This window comes from Ambystoma mexicanum, chromosome 6q (genome assembly GCF_040938575.1).
Source record: "Ambystoma mexicanum isolate Mex_15411 chromosome 6q, UKY_AmexF1_1, whole genome shotgun sequence".
Classification (NCBI taxonomy): Eukaryota; Metazoa; Chordata; class Amphibia; order Caudata; family Ambystomatidae; genus Ambystoma; species Ambystoma mexicanum.
Window position 1 is genome coordinate 1,066,644,897 of NC_090937.1, and position 19,906 is coordinate 1,066,664,802.

The following is a 19,906-nucleotide window of genomic DNA, read 5'->3' on the forward strand; positions in this document are numbered from 1 at the left end:
TTTGAATACTAGTCACTCTGAACCTCTGTGGAACTCCCCTACTGCTCACATTGACCCCTCTTGAGATGTGCCTGGCTGCTCAACACACTACCAACCTGTGCAGTACAAGCTTATACCAAAGGTTGGGTTCCTATTGCCAGGAGGTCAGGGTTGTTGTAGTGCGCCTTAAGGGTACTGCATACAATCTTGCCTAACATCATTGTAATAGGGCTATTGATTAGTCTTGTAGTCATGTAAGATGCTACAAGTCTCGAGGGGGCCCCCTCGAGACTTGTAGCAACTTTGCGATCGTACGCGCTTATTCTGAACAGCAGGGATTTACCCCTTTGACATATGGAAGCTCATTTGGAAGCTCATTATGTGACAGGGGCATCTTACATGACTACAAGACTAATCAATAGCCCTGATTTGGAAAAGGTCCTTGGAGGACCGAAACACGTGTCATCAACTTTAAGGGTAATTTTTCTGAGAAATAAAAATATTTTGCAAGAATCAGGCGCAGTCTCTTTCCAGGTTACATATACCTTACACTATTTTGCAAGGGGTCTTGTACTTGGCTAAACCCCAGACCTGGTGAGACGCGACTCTATGGACTTAGTGTACTGATTGTACCAACTACTTTCATTTTTCACCACTATAAGATGTCGCCAGTTTAGACCAAACCTTCCAAGCCAAGGTTTTTGAAGATCATTGTAATACGTTTGTGGGGCCTATGACTTTAACCTCTGGAAAATGTTGTGTTCCTGTCACGTGAAGGTACTACACTTGGGAGTGAGTTCATCAAAAAACAAATCCATTCAGGTGCACATCACAAGAGAGAGACGTGTGTGTGTGTGTGTGCTCCCGCTGCCACTTTTTACAAAACATATTCTGGTACCCCTTTCACTACATCCCTTTTCGCTTACTTAAGATATTTGATATTGGGTCACCCATAAAAAGCCTAGTCTTATCACACTACATTGGTTTTTAGGGGAAGCTGGTGGAAGCTAATTTTGGCTCCACAGGGGGTGCATTCCGATTCACCATATTAGTAGCACAATGTACCTTTATGCTAATCATTGTGTACGTTTGTGTGTGTGCACAAATGGGTTGTGTAAGTCCTACTCTGCGACATTCATTTTGTTTTAGAGGCTGGAAAGCCATGTGACAGGACTTAAAAGTGCTCTGGGCTTAACTCCAGTTAGGGTTTTTGTTCTGCTTGGTGTCATTCCAAAGGTTTCTTCATCCTGATACTGGTCCCTCCTATCTGCTACAGAGAGGCCTTCCATCCTGAGGCAATTTTCCAGAATGTTTTACAGCATTTTACTGCTGTGTTCCACCAGTGTCTGCGACCTTAGTTTCTGAAGCTGCCACTGCCTGGACGGTTGTTCAGACTAAAAAATAAAACCACCATATCTGCTTGTCTAGGTTGTTTATGGTCACCACTACTGTTGTCCTGCTGCAGGAGATGTCTTTGCTTTTGTGCCATTCACTTTTGCCTGTTGAACTGCCACAGTTTGCCCGTGGGCAGGGTCCTCTATCCTTTGGGATCCATCTCCATTCTTGATCCCTCTTCTGCATGGTGCATCACTGTGAAGATGTTTTACTCTTCTTTTGGGGTATGGGTGTGTTGCTGGTTTAGAGTTCAAGATCCTGAGTGACCAGATCGTTAATTTCCTCTTTTTAAAAACAGCCTATGCTTCATGGGTTGTTTTGCCTTCTGGCAACCAAAGGACAACAGTTTATGAGCTTCCTTTTCGGCCCTGGGTTGGTGGATAATTCATAATACTCACACAGAGTGGTCCCAAGGTCCATGGTCATTGGGTTCTGCAGGTCCCCTTCTACTGTATTTCCCCGTTGGTTAACATAGGGGGCTTAATCCTGCTCGATTTATCTGCTCCTGTGGCTACTGGGACTTGAACCCTCTTTTGGGTCTCTTCTTGTGGGCCTCCATGGGTGCCCCTGGGGTTGATTTCTTGCTATCAATACCTCTGGAAAGAAACTGGGGTACTATTTTCCACACTGGAACGCCGACACTTGACACTGCAAAATACTAACTTCAATGATGGCATTTTTCTAGGGCCCCCCTAGAGTCCCTGGAGTTCCCCACCAAGCCCTGGATTTTCAGAATTGCTCCTCAGTGTATTAGTGATTTTTAAATCTTTGTTTTAAACTACTTTCTAGGATATACATTGTATCGCAGTGTGTTGCTACTCTATGTCTCCTTGGAGATTGCATTAACCTGTTCACTACATCTAAATGCTATAACTGTGTTATAGGCATATCGAATATCTATTGTATAGTTTTTAGACTTTAGTGGGAAACATATGCTAAGGTATGTGCGATACTCTTGGATTATTCTGAACATAATAGTCTTTACTGTTGGCAATATTGTGTAGGAATGTACCCTTTGACTTACATCTGGAAGTCTATGTGTACTGTGTCTGCCACTAGGTATGGGGCCTACATATTTTTAAGCCTAACTGGGCATTTACTTATTTTTTTTACTATGCTCTGATATGTTTTATGTGTAACCTGAGTGCCTATTTTTCCAATCATACATATGTTATGCGTGACCATAAAAATAAAGTGTATATGTTTGCAGTATAGAAGTGTGGTGTATTCTTTTGTTGTGTGTAGTAGGGTAAATTATACCCCTTACCAACATTCGTCCTTCCTAAAGTTAAGCCTCAATGCTCTCCTACTGCTACCATTGGAGAGTCTGAAATTTGATTTTGAGTGAAACACTGCTCTGCCGGCCGCGAGGAGAACTCATCTCTGTCTAGTAAGTGGCCATAGTGACTTTAGTAGTGACTGCAGCTGAGGAGGAGTAGCTGCAAGGAAAACTTCAAAACTCTGCCCCTCCGCGAATGCGGAGCGAATGTGGAGTGTTGGTGAGTGTTAGTGAGGGACAGTGAGGATGCAGTCAGCCTAAACTCGGTTCATGGAAAACTGTGGAACACCAGGTTCTCTTTTCCCAGTGGAAGGAAGCATTACTGATGGAAGTGTCACCACGGTCAGAGACATGGATCTAACATCACAGCAGCTGGGGCTGGAGCCTCAGAACTCTCCCATTAATTCTGGTATGCCGAAGTAAGTCAAGTATGTGAATTAACTCCTGACAAATCGATAGAATCAATAGAAAGCAATGCAGAAAGCAATGCAGTCGTAGCAACAGCGGCAGAGAAATAAGTGGTGAACACTTAGAAAAACTGGAAGTACAAACTGAGGGGGGAGAGGGGGTCAATAGTTTCACAGGCCATCCCGCCACCCATCTCGCCGCCCTTGCATTTGAACGTGATAATTGGGGTGAGTACTGCCCTTTTTGAAGCAAGGGACACTTGTTCAATTCAGCCGCAAGAGGCTGTATTGGCCGCAGTCAATAGTTTTGAACATAAGAGGCAACCTAGCCCTGCGGCGGAGGGTGATGGCTTGAAAGGACAACAAACATTGGAAGCTGTGTCGTACGAACAGATGCTGGGTGGGACAGAACTGAGGAAGGTGAGACAAATGCCTAAACTTAACAGGATCAGCAGTCCCTTCCCAAGTTTGTCAAATAACAGGAGCGAGCCGTCGGCGGCCATGGAACTGTGCCCACCAGGCTTTTTTCCTGTTAACGAGGCAACAGAACGACAAATAAAAAGATTTTCTTACAGATAAAGTGAACATATTGGGTACGGAACTAAATATCCCCAATTGAATGTGTTTTTCTGGTCAACCACAATCAAATCTCAATAAAACCAACTCAAACGAGCAAACCACTTTTGTTTTCAGGCCAACCAAACTTAATCAGCACGAGTGGCTGAAATCTAAAGTGACAAGTACAACAACACCAGCACAGTTCTGTCAAGGGGACAAAAGTGTCTACAGAGCGGAGAGACGGGAAGAACTGGCTGGAAGCCAGCTCGTTTGAACCCCTATGGAGGCTCAAAAACGTACAAATTCTTTCATGGACCTGGCATACAGGTAATTGACTTGAAATCAAGAACGCAGGTTTCTAACGAGATATCGGACCAATTATTCACATCATGGATGATGGAGGCTAATCATTCACTGCAATTCCATGCAACAAATGTAAAGGGAGGGCGGTCGTAAGTGGATGGCCGTGAATTTGTGGATTCTACTATGACAGCAGCTGCCACAGGACAATCATGCAGTGGAAGGCCGTTATACAAAAAATCAGAACTTGGAGTGACAAGTACTTCTGTGGATAACTGACAGGGACCGACGAAAAGAGGAAGGTATGAAAGCCTAGATGGGGAAGACGTACATTGTTAATCACCTAAAGATAAAGCTACCCCAACGGCACGAACCCCTATAACAAAGGTCATCTGACATTGAAGAATTAACTCAAAAACATGCCTCATTGGAATCGGAAGAATCTAGTGAGGATAATAAAGGCTGTAGATGGTCTAAAAGGCTGGTTGGTCCGGTAGCTCTTGAACAAATGAAGAGAAACTTTGAAAATTTACAAGGTCAACCGCCGAATCGTAAGCCATCTTTAGAGGAAAGATTTAAGTTACTTAGGAAAATTGAACAAGCGATTACAGTCACTACATTAGCAAAGACTCAATGTGAGTGTTCCTGTATGGCCAACGGTGGAACACTGGACACAAGACAGCGAGATAGTAATTAACCAGCAGTGAGAGGGGAAAAAAGAGGGAAAAACTCAACTGTCCCCCAACGGAACGTGGACAAAGATCAAGTACCTGTGATGAAAGAAATACATGCTAACAATCTCCCATTAACTGAGAGCAAAGTCTGACCACAGAAGTTAAAGATTCAATATAGTTCACAGAAAACTGTGGGCAGGAACATCAATATAGGATCTCACCTGTGAGAATTGTAAAACCAAGGAGAGTCCAAGAACCATCAAGTATTGACCAAATTCCTAGACAAGAGAACATGAAGACAAAGTCTAATCCTCCTGAGGTTAATAAGCCAAACAAAGCAACCACACCATTGCTATTAGAAAGTATCTTATCTATAGGTGACAGTCTGATTCTAAATATGGCCAATGTTATCAGGCTCCTTCATCACATCTCTTGCAGGAGACCCTTTACAACAACAGACGTATTAACACTGGAATTTCCAGATGAGGAAAGAACAGACAGGGTAGTTTTACATCTAGCCACACCATGGATTACTAAACTTCTGTTGGAAGAGACAGCTCAACTAAAACCGATGGGATTGGATCTTACTGAATATTCACTGGAACCATCTGAACTCCAACCCGTGTCTCGATTAAGTTGAGATCAACCTGGGGTATACTGCCAAAAGAAAGTAACAACAGAAGATTAATCGAGCAAGAAATTGACAGGCAGAACTTTGTATGGCCGGATACAGCAGGACGTACACAAAAAGAAATGTGCAAATCAGCGAAAGGGACCAAAGGCGAAGAAGAGAACTGGAGATGGTTTGCAAACCTTTTGGCAGATAGAACGGGGAATCAATAAAGCCAAAAAAGCATTGAAGATAGGTAAAGGAAGGTTGTAAATTGGACCACTCTGAGTTTTGCCCACTTGTTTTCAAACGACGATCTCTTTCTAAGAAAATATGATCTAATCTATCTTCAAGAAACATGGTTGAGGCAACCCCCAGTGTTAGATGGCTATATAATCCACTTGAACCCAGACATAAATGGTACAAAAGGAAGACCGGTGTCCGGACCAATGATCGCAATCAACAACCAGCTTGAACTAACTCTAATTGAAGAACTGAACCCCAACCCATTCATTCATGTGTGGGTGGGAAGACTGCCAGTCAAGCTTGACGGGTCAAACACAACCTTAATTCTTATGAACTTTTACTGGAACCCTAAAAAACAGGAATTGAACAACTTTCCTGACTGGATAACAGGTCTGATTGACGATCTTAGAGCAAAATGGACCAACGCTCAACTCCTAATTTGTGGAGATCTGAATTCCCTATGCATACTCAGAATGGGACAGAAATTGTGGGGGTCCTGACCCTCGCAACAGACTCTGAAATAAGAGGCCAGCGCTGGATAACGGCAATGAACTCAAGAGATATTGTAATCTAAACGGAATCATGGAGGGTGATATCACTGGGAAGGCTATATGGTCAGCAAGGGTGGGATCCCATATCATAGATTACATTTGTGTCACGCAAATTGTTTGCGCTGGTGTCTCCACTGCGGGTTACAACTAAAGAAGGTAGCGATCACAATTTGTTAATAATGACTTGGGAAAAGGTAAGACAGGCCGAAGTCCAGCTATACACTATTCACTTGGATCTAATGCCGGGAAGAAATTGTCTGAAGATCAAGGGAAAACAAGTGGCCTACCTTACGGAATCACTCAAGCTGGAAATCCATCACATGCTAAGAGAAACTGTAACGGGCAGGGTAGTCTATCTAAGACTCCTTGAGGCATACCAAACCAGCAAACAGCAGGTCAATTAAACCATCGTCCAGCATCGACAAGCATTCGATCAAGTTATCAGGGAAAAGAAATGGATACTGAACAACCTGATTCATAAGCTCAATAAACAATCCACATCGATGGCAACGGGAAAGATACAAAAATTAAAACAACGTCACATAAACTGGTGTTAAGTCCACAAGAAAAATGTAATTGCAAAACAATAAGTCAAAAAACACTGCTGAAATGTGGACCATGATCAATGAACTGGACACGCCTCGTGAAGCTCTGATGACCAGTCTCGGCCTCGTGCTGGTTATCACATTTTTCTAAATTTTTTATTTTATAGTGATACCTCGGAGCGACGAAAAGAGAAAAAGAGCAGTCAATCATGGGAATACCTACAAATAAATCAGGAGGCAGTAAAAGACATCATACTGAAATTAAAGAATTCAAGAGCGCCAGGTCCTGACGGGATGTCAAACGCTCTGCTTAAAGAAGACCCTGATCAGTGGTCTGAATTCCTAATGTGCTTGTTTCAGCAAATAATGAAATCTAAAGCAGTTCCAAGATTGTGGAAAAAGGCTTTGATAGTCCCCATACACAAGAAAGGCCTCAGTTGAGATCCTGGCAATTATCGTCCAATAGCGCTATTGGACGTCAGAGGGAAGGTCTTTGCTTCAATTATACACAAAGCCTTGATAAATTTGAGTATGAGGACAAATCGTCAAGACAATTGGCAATCAGGCTTTGTGAAAGGTGTGTGGACCTCGCTGAACATCCTCCTTATAAATATTCTATAGGCGCAGGAAGAAACGAGTTCTGAGAGATATATCTACCTGGCCTTCATAGACCTCTCACAGGCATTCAATACCATCAGCTGACCTAAACTTTGGCATAAACTGACAAGTTGGGAGTGCCCAGGTTACATCCTAGAGGATATAGATGATTTACATGCTGAAACATCCTTGCAAATTCGGCTGGATAGACGGGTCAGCTGACAAAAGAAATTCAAACTAACAAAGGCCTCAAACAGGGATGGCCACTGGCGCCCGAATTGTTTAAAATGTTTATCTCAGACCTGGAAACTGTGTTTTACGATACCAGATGCATAGCTCCTAAGACTGGCTCTGTAAAAATACCCTGTATTCTTATAAAAGAGTATGTGGACCTTCTCGACCAGACCCCGGTGGGTCTTCTAAGACAACTGAATGCACTGCAGAATTACGTTGAGTTGAATGATCTACAAATCAACCTGGCGAAATCTAGGATTTTGACATTTGGACCTGGTAATTAGAGGCAGTCCCGGAAATCAAACATCTGGTACTTGCGAGGGCAAAAGATCCCAAAAGTAAAGTATTTAACATACCTTGGCCTGTGCTTGAATACCAACTAAAGAGAGGCCTAGGGTCGAGTTACTCAGAGCCAAAGCCTTCAACTTGGCTAGTCAGGGGCGAATCCCATTGAAGAGGTTCTGTCGATTTTCAATGCTTCCACTAATAGCTTTCTATCGCATGAAGGCCCTGCCAATAATCACATACAGGGCAGAAACCTCCTTCACATTTGGCCGTGATAATTGGGCTAGGCTTGAAGGGCTATTTTGCAAAAGGGTGCTTCGATTGCATAGACGACAAGCAACGAGGAGGCTTTGTGGCTTTATGAAAAGTGCTGAGAGCCAAGGAAGAACACACATTGTCAGAATGGCAGCAAATCTTCCAAGGAATCCTGGAACAACTGGGTGAGTCTGAACAAAGCCTAAGGGAGAAGCCTGACAAGGATAAAAAAAATGGTATATCCAAGACTGGATAACTACGCAAGAAGAATGTCTGAAATTCAAACTTTATGGGAAATCAATTCAAGAACCTAGAAAGCTGAACAGCCAGCCAAAATAATTAGAAACATTTTGGAACTGGTATTTTAGTGATTAGATCTTCAGATTTCAGTTAAATCTATTCCCGACAAGAGAAATTCTAAGTAGGGGGAAACGGAGCAACAAACTGGCCACCTGCAGATTGTGTAAAGAAGAGTATTCATATGAAACCTTGAAACATTTGGTGCTGTATTGTTCAGCCACGAGAGATGCAAGAACGACGTTTCTGACTGAATTTACTGCAAAATACGGCCATCTGACAGTGAAAGAATGGTGGGCCGAGCTACTCAGGTGGTCTCACATACCATTGACAATAGCCTTGATAAAACTCTTGTTAAAGATTTTTGGAGATATCAAAGAAATCAAGCGATCAGTTATGCGACCTCAACGTGAAAAAGGAAACAATTATAACAATGTGATCCTTGCTTCAATGCTTATTAATGATCAAAGATTGCTTTTGCTATTTGAGTGAAATGTAGGAAAATTAAATGTATGTTTTGTGTTGTACAACGTAATGTTATTAATTTATGAATTCTGATAAAAGCTAAAAGGTTATCTATGTTGTGTAACCAATAAAGCTATAATAATAAATAAAGAAAATAATTTGATTAGATGACTACAAAGGCCTCACTAGAGAGTTGTCCAAAAATCTCACAAAAGGTTTCATTAGAAACTGTGTGATCACCCCTTTCTTTGCAGGATTGTGTGGACTGTTTGAGTAATTGTCGGTGTGTGTCCCCTTCCCTACAAGAGTGCATTAGAAAGTGTATGTGTGCACAAGGTTCCAAGTGGCTGTGCAGCAACAATCGGGTGTCTGTGTGCCCTCCCATGTAAGAACAAATTAGAAACGGTGTGTGCACACTCTTCCTTGTCAGAGTGTCGCAAACACAGGTCTGTGAACCCTATTAAATTCTATGTGTGACCTCTTCCTTACAGAAGTGTTTTAGAAAATGTTCATGAAGCCCCCATTCGTGTGCAATTCCATTTCTTCTGGAGTGCATTAGAAATTGTGTGTGCACACATCTTTTGTGTATGTTTGTGTATTTCCCCTTCCTAGTGGTAGTTCAGTAAATAATGACTTGTGTGCACGGCCTTCCCTGCACGAGTCTGCTAGAAACTATGCTTGCATTCCCTTTCCTTTGGGATGTTTACAAGAAATAGGCGTGTGTATGTCACCTTCCCTGCAGTAGTGATTTACTCATTGTGCATGTGCCCCTCCCCGTGGCAGACAATTATAAATTGTGTGTTTTTCCACTTTCATGTAGAAGTGAGGAAACTATTTGATGTGTGAGTGACTCAGTTTACTTGTTATGGTGGGATGTCCAGGCAGTAATATTGCTCACATACTCCTGTAATACATTCTGATCATAGAAATACAAAACATAGCAGGCTTGTTTTCTGGGGCTCCACAACATGCTTATCATCCTCAGCACCACCATCACCTCCAATCACTATAGTGACCATCACCACCACAGGGTAAATGAATCTTCACACACTGAGATAGCAGTGTCCGCTGAAACAGATGCTGCCACCCCCACATAACTGCCATCAACCTTATCAGTCTACTCGATGAAGGGATTGACAACCAAATAACTCCACCTCCCAACAGGCACAACCAGGAGAGAACCACGAACAACAGAAATCCAACTGACAACACACTGAAGCAAAACAACAACCCAAATTAAAATCAAACAAACTACATTGCAGCCTTCTCAATGTTGGATCCATGGCAAAACACTCAAGAGAAATCCATGACCTTCTAAGTGTAGAAAGTTCCAACGTGCTCTTTCTAACAGAAACCTGGTTATCGGACAACTACAAAGCCATCGGGAATAAAGGCATAATGGACAACTTTAAACTAATACACGCCAACAGAGAAAACCGAAGAGGAGGCAGAAACAATCATACACAAAGAAAACATCTGAGCACCTCCACCTCAACTCATCACAACCGACGTATAAGACAGTAAATTCTTCCACATCAAGATAGAAGTCAACGACCAAACCAACATAGTTGTCCTCCTGATCTACAGACCACCAACTTCGCAACAGAATTAGTGGTCGTGGCTGTCATTTTATTAACCTACCACGACAACCTAGTCATACTGGGAGACATTAACGTTTGGTTCGAAAAAGAAAACAAATCCACAGCAAACTCACGTTGTGCAAATAGGAAATGGATCCATCCACAACTCCCGACCCACCCTGGATGCAATTTTCTGCAGAGAAGGACTATGCACATCTGCGCCACGTACACCGATGGTACGAAGCGACCACTACTTGATACCATTATACATCACATCCCAAACCCACCTACCAGCCGGAAAAAGTTTACTCCATGCCAGTAAGAAAAGAAACTGGAAGTACCTAGACCTAGAAGCCGTAGAAAACCTTCTAGACTCGAAACCCTCAATCAGAACAGAACCCACCGAAACAATCGTACACACAGCAGGAAACACACTCAACAGGTGGATCACCAAGGTCCTAGACCAGCTGGCACCAGCAAAAACATTCAAAGCAACACCAAAAAAGCTAGCAGCAAAATGGTTCACAGAAAAACTAAAAGAACTATAAAAAAAAGACAAAATAAACTACCAAAGATAGCTCAAACTATACAAATCAACAGTCCTCACAGCAAGGAAATACTATTATTCAACAAGAATAGAATCAGCAAACAATCTGCAGAAAAAACTATTCAAAATCATCAAAGCGATTAAAAAAACCTTGACCTGCAAGAATTTCACCATTCAGACACAAGCACTTTGTGACAGCATCACCAGCTACATGTGATCCAAAATAGACACAATGCAGGAGACCATCAATACTGCATGGGCAAATATAACCAAAACTGCCGGGCCACAGACAACGGGCGAAACGCAGACTACAGCAAAACTCACCTTCCTAGAACCAATCACAGAAAAAACCTTTGTCAAGCTGATCGAGGACACCAACCATGCAGGATCCCCAAGGGACCCCTGCCATCTTCAAAGGAATTCTCCACCACAGAAACCCAGCAACCCACTTCCAGAACCTAACAAATCTATCACTCAAAAGAGGAATAGTAACATCTGCTTCAAATCAGCATACATCAAACCACTGATTTATTTTATTTATTGAGCATTTGTATGGTGCCTATACATCAGAAAGTGTTTCCAGCAACCACAAGACAAAAGTGTGGGGGGGACAGAAAATAACAATAAATGGTCCTACTAGGCCTTGTGACATTTGGATCATGCAAGTGCAATAACAGGAAGTACGGGGAGAGGGAGAAGTTTAGGGAGATGAATCAGAAAGCACAGATGATCCAAGCAACTACAGACCAATATACAACCTACCCTACCCAGCAAAGATCCCAGAGAACCATGTATACAAGATCCTACTAAAATATGTCAAAACAAACTGAATACTGAAACAGTCACAAGCTGGCTTCTGACCAATGAGAGCAACAGAATCAGTGCTCCGATCAATATGGAACAACCTGAAACAAACGCAGATGATGACGCCCAATCGGCCCTCATATGTGGCATACAGGAATCTGCACTAAAGTGGCTTTACTCAGTCCCAAAAAACCAAACCTAAAGAACCTACCTACCACCATCCACCTCACGGTCTGAATGTCACAAAGCCTAGTAAGAGTGTTTATTGCCCCCCCTCCTTTTTTGTCTTGTGGCGCCTGTAAACACTTGTCTTTAGGAGTCATACAAATGCCCAATATATAAATGAATAAAAAACAAAAATCTAATCTGTTGAGTCCCCCAGGGATACAGACTCTCACGTCTGCTTTTCAACATCTACATGTGCCCGGTGTGTTGAAAAACATTCAAACCCACGGACTTACCGCCTACAACTATGCAGTCGAGACACAACTGATTGTGAAAATAAACAGACCCAAGGAAGTAAATAACCACCTCAACAATTGCCTCGGAGGCAACTACAATTGGATGACAATGAACAACTTTAAACTGAACCCGGTGAAAAGGGAAATAATGCTATCACCCACAGGATTCGAAGGAAGGAATCCACAACTGGACTGGCCCGCCGGCATGGAAATACAACCGGAGACTAGTGATGTAGTAGATAACCTAAGAATACTAATTGTCAATGGACTATCCCTGGAACCGCAAGTCAACACAATCACCAAAAAATGCTTCTTCCTCTTAATACTACTCCGAGGTTTACTCCCATACCTCTCTTTCCCTCACAGAACCCTCACAATCATATCCCTGATAGCCATACGAATTGACTACACAAACAGCCTCTACCTAGGAATGCCAGAAAGACTCACCAAGAAACTCCAAAGGGTGCTAAATTCAGCAGCCGGAATACTATTAAGACTAACTAGAAGAGACCACATCACACCAGCACTGAAAAGCCTACACTGGTTACCAGTAAAAAAACACATCAAATTCAAAGCACTCGCCCAAAAAGTCCTGCACAGACAAGGAGCTGAATTCCTATAAAGCAAGATTGGTCGGTACCACCCAAGAAGAGACCTAGGATCCAGCCAAGACATACAAATTCAGCAGAACAGCGTTCTCACGTCTAATTGCTAACCTCTGGAACACCATGCCCAAAGAAATTAGAACAACAGAAGATCACATCACCTTCAAGAACTGACTCAACAGACAATGACAGCCACAAAAGGCACACCAGCAGCAAAAAAAACAAGATAAACAACTAGAGAGGAGGTGGTAGATACCATCAGTCGGCAACCAAAGAGCCATACCAGAAGCTCCAACAAACCAGCAGGGTAACTTACCCACTCCCCGTTCCTGCACCTCGCACATAACCAATACTCCAGACCTTGGGCTAGCCACACTACACATAACACACCAGGAATCAATTTTATGATCACACCCACCATCTCTGAGACACCAGATAGTCTTACAGCTAGGGCCACCCGTGACTCTGGATGCCTTGTGGACACTATCTAACCAGTGTGCACAACCCACCACACAACACACTAACACATACACTAGGAAATACCAGAGGCACTGAGTCTTACCCATATGGTTACAATGCACGGGCCCTCCTGCACCAACTCCCACATGCAAAACAACATTCACAGATACCAGTTCCTCCTGGTGCTGAACCTATCCTCTCATCCTATCCTCACTAACCTCCCCACCTCGAGAGCCACGCGAGCCCTGGAGACTGCACCAGTTGGTAGAGGTGCACGGTATAAATCAACATAACATAACATAACATAACTGTCCTAATGGACCTGCCTTCCATTGGGACAGAGGTCATCTTCTGACTCCAGTATGATCAGCAGCTGACTTTGAGCATACTGTTGATCTACTCATATATATGCATATAGACCATGACATTGGGCCTCATTAGGAGCCCGGCGGTAACCCTGCCGGTGCTTCCCATGGATTTCTGCCAGACTCATATCAATTATCCAGTGCCTGACTTCCTGGTGCCACCGGGACATACAAGCGGATCAGGAAGTCAGCCGCCGGAAAATGTTAGTTCCCATTCCCATGGAGCCCAATTGGACTCCATGAGAATGGGGACAAGGAAGCAACGGCAACGTTACTAATGGTACCAGTATTTCCTGTGAAAACTCTGCCGCCAGGGCAGATACGCCCGGCAAGTCAGACCTGCTGTGTGTAAAGGCCCCCGCCTGCAGACTTGTAGTGTGGCGGTCGAGAAAGGGAGCCAGTATGATGCGACCGGGACCCTTATTTCCAAACCGCCACACTTGTAATGAGGCCCATTGTCTGAAGGGATATAGTGCTCATTCATTTTGAAGAATATCAGTTGCTCATCATCAGATTAGGATGTTGATGACAACATGTGTGTTTGCTTCTGGCCTCACCGAATGTTTAGATACTGCAATGGTCATTGCTTTTTCCAAGCCGGCATATTTCACTCGAATATGCATTTGCTACCTGTGCAGCAGTGGGCCTGCTAACACCACATCATTGTTTTTATAACACATTTTATTGGGTTTTGAAAACAAACAAACAAACAGCATAAGCACACTGTCGATACAGGTCATTGACTGTTTCCCACCCTCGTTTCTTACAACATTTTGTATCTGAGTTCACTGCCCCTTTGCAGGAGCTACATTCGATTCCCCCGCTTTGAGGGCACCATGGACATTGAGGGGCGCTCAAGTGGTGGCATGTCATCTCGGTTCGGTGGATGGTCCGGAGGGGGGTCTCTGGCCGGAGGATTGCCAGGGTGCGCGGGTCTGTTTCTTCGATTCGGTCTCCAGTCGCCATCTATGTGTAGTTCCGCCCACCTCCATGCCTCTTTAGGGTCAGTGAAGTGGACCGTTGTCCCTTTATGGAAGATTTTCAGTTGGGCTGGGAAGATTAGACCATATTTAACGTTCAGAGAGCGCAGCTGTTTCTTGATTTGCTGAAATGATTGCCTCGCCTTTTGCACTTCTCTTGTATAGTCCGGAAAGAGAGCAATTCTGCGGCCATTGTGGGTTATCGTGCCCCTCCTGTGTGCCATTTGCAGCAATGTGTCCCGGTCCCTGTAATTTAGGAACCTTGCCACCACCATGCGCGGCGGGGACCCAGGCGGGGGACGTCCAGTGGGCACTCGGTGAGCTCGTTCTATCGAGAAGAATTTGGAGAAACTCTTTTTATCGAACAAATCGATGAGCCATTGCTCCAGGAACAGTTCCATGCAGTCACCTTCGGCCTTCTCGGGCAAGCCTAGAATGCGTACATTGTTCCATCTCGATCTGCCCTCTCCTTCGTCTACTCTCGCTTCCAGTACCTTTAGGCGGGCCGCAGTTCTATGCAGCTGCTGCTCCAGGTTCCTAAGTCCGTCTTCCGTCCCAGATATGCGCTGATCGGCCTCACTGGTGGGGGACGTTAACTTTTGAAGGTCGTTACGTAGCAGCGAGACATCCACACCTATTCCATCTGTTTTTTGTTCCATGGAGGCTCGGGAATTGGCGATCGCCGCCATAATGTCTTTCAGAGAAATTGCTCCTCTTTCTTCTTCCATTGTTTCACTGTGGTCTTACTCCACCAGCGCATTCGCTGCGGCAGTGGTGAATTGGTCAATTTTGCTCTGAGTTCCCATTTTTCTGGATTTTTCTTTTCCCATGTCAGAGGTCTTTACACGGGAGTTCCTGCGTAACATGTGCCGCCAATGTGGCCGGCGTCCGATGGGTTATCATCACCTTCATCTTTCGATTTTGGGAGACTCTTGCAGTCGGGTGTGCGCTGGGGGCCAGTTAGGGCTTGGCACGGGGGTAAGCGCTGGTTTGAGGCACCTCCAAGTCCTTCCTTGTGCAGGCTCCCCACGTACATTCATGCGGTGGCACAGCCGTGTGTAGGGCGTACGTATAGTCAGCCTGATCGCCACCACCCGTGCCTCCTCCCCCAGCTTAGGCCGGCGCCTGAGGGAATTTCATTTGTGATCGTGGTCCCTTCCACCGGGACTGTCCTCGTGTGCGTCTACTTCAGGCGCGACACCTTCTCTCCCCCGGAGTGCCTGGCGGGTTAGTGGGGAGCACGCCACTCCTCTCAGCGGGACGGGTGCCGGGTCGGAGGCGAGGCAGCCCTCCTTTCCGAGTCAGCCTCCACGCAGCTCCGCTCCGCGCTCCACCGTATGTTAATGTCCACCTGCACCCACCCCGCGCCGGGGGACGTCCCGGGTTCCCTCCCCACACCTCTCGTCCCCTTTGCCGGCGCCGGTTCACAATCTCATATCTTTGCTACGCAGGCAGGCTCACATCCGCATCACGTAGCATGGCGCCATCTTGGGAGCGCTTCCTCGGGATGCTTCAGGGAGTTCTCTGTTCTTTGGTCGCCTCGCTGTTGCACTTTTCGCTACGATTGCCTCCCGAAAATTCATAGCAGCGGTCCCCCTCACCGAGGGTCTGTTTAAAAAATGTAGTTCGACACGGATGGCAGGTGGTTTAAGCAGGATGTATGTAGCGGGCCCGGGAGCTCGAAGGCTCAAGTCCGCATCGTTCCGTAGCTGGCCACGCCCCCCAACACCACATCATTGCCTAGACATGCTGATGGTTGAAAATTCAAAAAGAGAGATCCGCAGTTGTGTGTGTTACAGTTGCACATTCTACATAACGTTCCCCTGTAACTGATCAATTGCACTTGACAAGAGGGGCCTACCACACTTATAGCTCTGCTATGTAAGCAGCTGTGTCTTCTCAATGTGTCATCTTACTAACCACAGCCTGGTATGCAACCACTTCCTCCTTAAAATTGTAGTTATAGAAAGATGCCAAAAGACAGTGGCATATTTAGGCTTTCTGATGACTTATGCCCAACTGAGTTCATCTGCCCCACTCATTTCAACTTTACTCTACCGCTGATAGATTCTGCACCTTCACCAGATTCTGCCCTTTCTAAAGACTCTGCCCACTTTGGAAATGTGGGGTTGCGAGTGGAAAGTAGTGCTTGCTTCTGAACTTCATTTTAGTTCAGACCTGATTGACTTACACATGGGCATATGCTTAATATTATAAAATGATGCAACATTGTCCACCCTTACTTTTCTGGAGTCAAACCCTAATTTGTGCAATGGTCTACAAAATGCATGTGATGTGTATTTGAACATACAAGTTATTCCTTAAAACAGTGTATGTGTGTGTTCATTAGAAAGAACTCCAGTGATAATGCGTATTGGCACCAATAGGGCTAATGAGGTTCTGGCTTTTTTGCATACTAATGAGTATAGGAATGGCCATAGAGATTTATATCTCTCATACGTTTGTGAGAGTTGTATGACTGAATCAATTAATACCTACTGCATTCTGGGTTTGGTACACATTTTCATTGTTTTAATTAAACAAAAGTCACCCTAACAATAAAGCTTTTACAAATATCAAGCATATGTAGAAGTTTGGCCAGCAAAGACTTCAGCTGTCACTGTAAATAGCTGCTAACAGCTCGAAATCATTCACAAATTGTTGTGGCTCAACCATACCCTGCGAAACCTAACTAACTTTAATTTAAAACATGACAATGAGAAACTGCTATGAAACATTATGCTGTAGTGGGAATCTGCCACCCAGGACCATGGCCTAATTGTCTATATATTAAATACTTCAATGCCAAAAGATATGCCATATTTTCTTGCATGTATTTTTTGTTCGGCTCATCACAAACGATTGACACAATTTGGCTCACCAGCGGCACAATGTGCTCTGCTGTTTCATGGGTTTGAAGACAGGTTCTAGACAGGTTCAAATACCAATTAGTAAAGCCTTGAAAGGAATTAAATCACTACGTATCACAAATATATGGCTCTCACAATGTCGGGCTTCCATAAAGGGCCATAGCACACCTCAGACATTGCTCATGGGCTGCCACTGAATGCGTGTGAAGAATGCTCGACTGTTACTGCACATGTAGTCACTTAAATTATTTGTTTGCTCACATAGGCCATTCAGCATTTACTAGGGGGAATTCCAGTGTTTTGACACAGCCATGTTTACCTGGTGGCAGGGGAGTTTATGTTGCAAGTGCAACACTTACACAGCATTTCAGGTACGGTAGGAACAGATGAAATGAGAACGGATAGTGTGTGCCATAGGAAACATTTCACTAACAGTGTAGCACTCACTTAAAGCGTGTGCCCCCTCAAGTTAGCGAACATGTGCAAAGCAAGGGACGAGCATTGTGTTCCCTGGTCATAAGGCAGAAATTGCATTTGAGGCATTGTCCACTGCCACAATGCGTGAGGGTAACTACTGGGGACTTGACTTAGCGTTCTTCCACCACCTGCTCACTTTATTGCAGATATACACACCTGTGTGGCTCATGCCATCAAAGACTTGAATGTACGAAAAGGCCTGTTGGAGGATGGCATGCTGCTGCTGCGATAATCCCTCTTCCTCACAATGGTTTCCATTTGCACTGCAAGTGTCCGAGTGTGCCGTTACTGCCATGTAGTCAGTGCTTAGGCCATCCATCCACACATCTGTAGTGAAATGGATGTTCCTATACTTTCAACTCACCAATGTCTTTCTCACAACTAGAAATACTGCATCATACAAATCAGGTTTAGCACTGGGTACAAAGTCATTCCAGCTGTGAATTGACCAGCAAACTCCAAAACTTCTCGTCTGCTTCCTGAAATCGCTACTTCCTTAAGTCGCTTTTCTCAGCAAAGGCATATGGCAGAAGTTCCCCTACCAGCCTCACTCATGCATGCTACTAATATAACATTGGTTGCTGCTGTAAACACATTGCTGGAGGCTTCACACACCTCCCACTTTCTGTGGGGAAGTTCCAGATTACTCCTCAATGAGTATTTAGACCCATTCCTTTCCATGAGGTCACTTCATATAGCCAAACATCAGTGAGGTACACAGTTTAGTCTCTGGCTTCCTACAGGACATCAAATAGACATAATTGTTGGCAATGTTTGAAGGTGGCAAGATGCAACTTTTAGCCATGAAACAAATAAATCTTACCATTATCATATGTGCTGTGGTTCCACAGCAGTGACAGTGGGTGCAATAAGCAGTTCGGCAGAAGCAGGAGGAAAGGCAACAAGGTGCAACATCAGGCTACCAGGTTCCAGAGGTGTCACTAGTTGCCGAGACAGCCTGATTAGTATTGACATTGACAATGATTTAGCTCGCTGACTCATTACGGATTGTGGCTAGGTGTTTCAATGAAAGTTTAGGAAGGATGCACGCTATTTGGAAGATCTGCAATCTTAAAGCCTATCGGGGTTATGGTGGCAGGCACCATTTCAGTGATGGTTTTTTCCTCCATCAGTACTTATGGCTTACTGCTAGAACTGGGCATGGGCCCAGTGTCAGTTTTCTTAGATGCATCACTGCATTCTCTTACAATAAGGTGCACTATAGTCAACATATTGGTCATCCTCACACTCACCAGATTCATACCATCACCACTGCCATCATTGGATTCTTAGGCTAAAGGAGTGGAAGGAGGGGTGAATTATATATTAGTTGTGCCAGGCTGAGAAACAATCTGCACATCTAACATAGGTCATTGACAATGGCCATGAATTTCAAGTGCTCATGCCAGCTACCTTTCTTAACCATGTTGTGCAAGAGCGAGGGTTAAGTCAACCAGCACACCCCAGACATTTGACCTTCTCTCAATGTATGCTAATAAATTTGACGCGAAACTTAAATACTCATGTCAGCTATTTTGCTCCACAGCGTGTGAGTGCACTTATAATTAACCAGCATATCCTACAGCTGCCTGCCCTTCCCAAAACGTATTCTAATAATTTTGAAATTCAAATTATTGAAGCAGCTCTTGTACTCAACCAAGTTGTGAGGAATTGCTATCTGGCATGGGTACAAAGCCCTGGCTTTTTTATTTGTATTAACACATATATTGATGACGGATATTGCATTTCCAGAATGGGCAAGCTGACAAATAGATTCCCCTTTTCTGTCGACTCATGCCAAAAGCATAGAGCACTCATTCCCTGCCGCATCGGTAGCCTGATCAGGGCACCTGCTCTACTCGTAGTGCACAGAAGGTTCACAGGTCATGAGTTGCCCATTTAACAGCCACCGGGGATACCCCCCTGTACTCAAAACAAGAACAATCATAAGTAGCCAATGATGTGGCAGGATAAACTCTAAATAAAAGCTATGTCTGAGTTTAGGCATAGTGCCTTGTTCTACTTATGACCACAACTGCTACGTTCCAATTGATATTGTACGTGTGACAGCTACTGTGAGT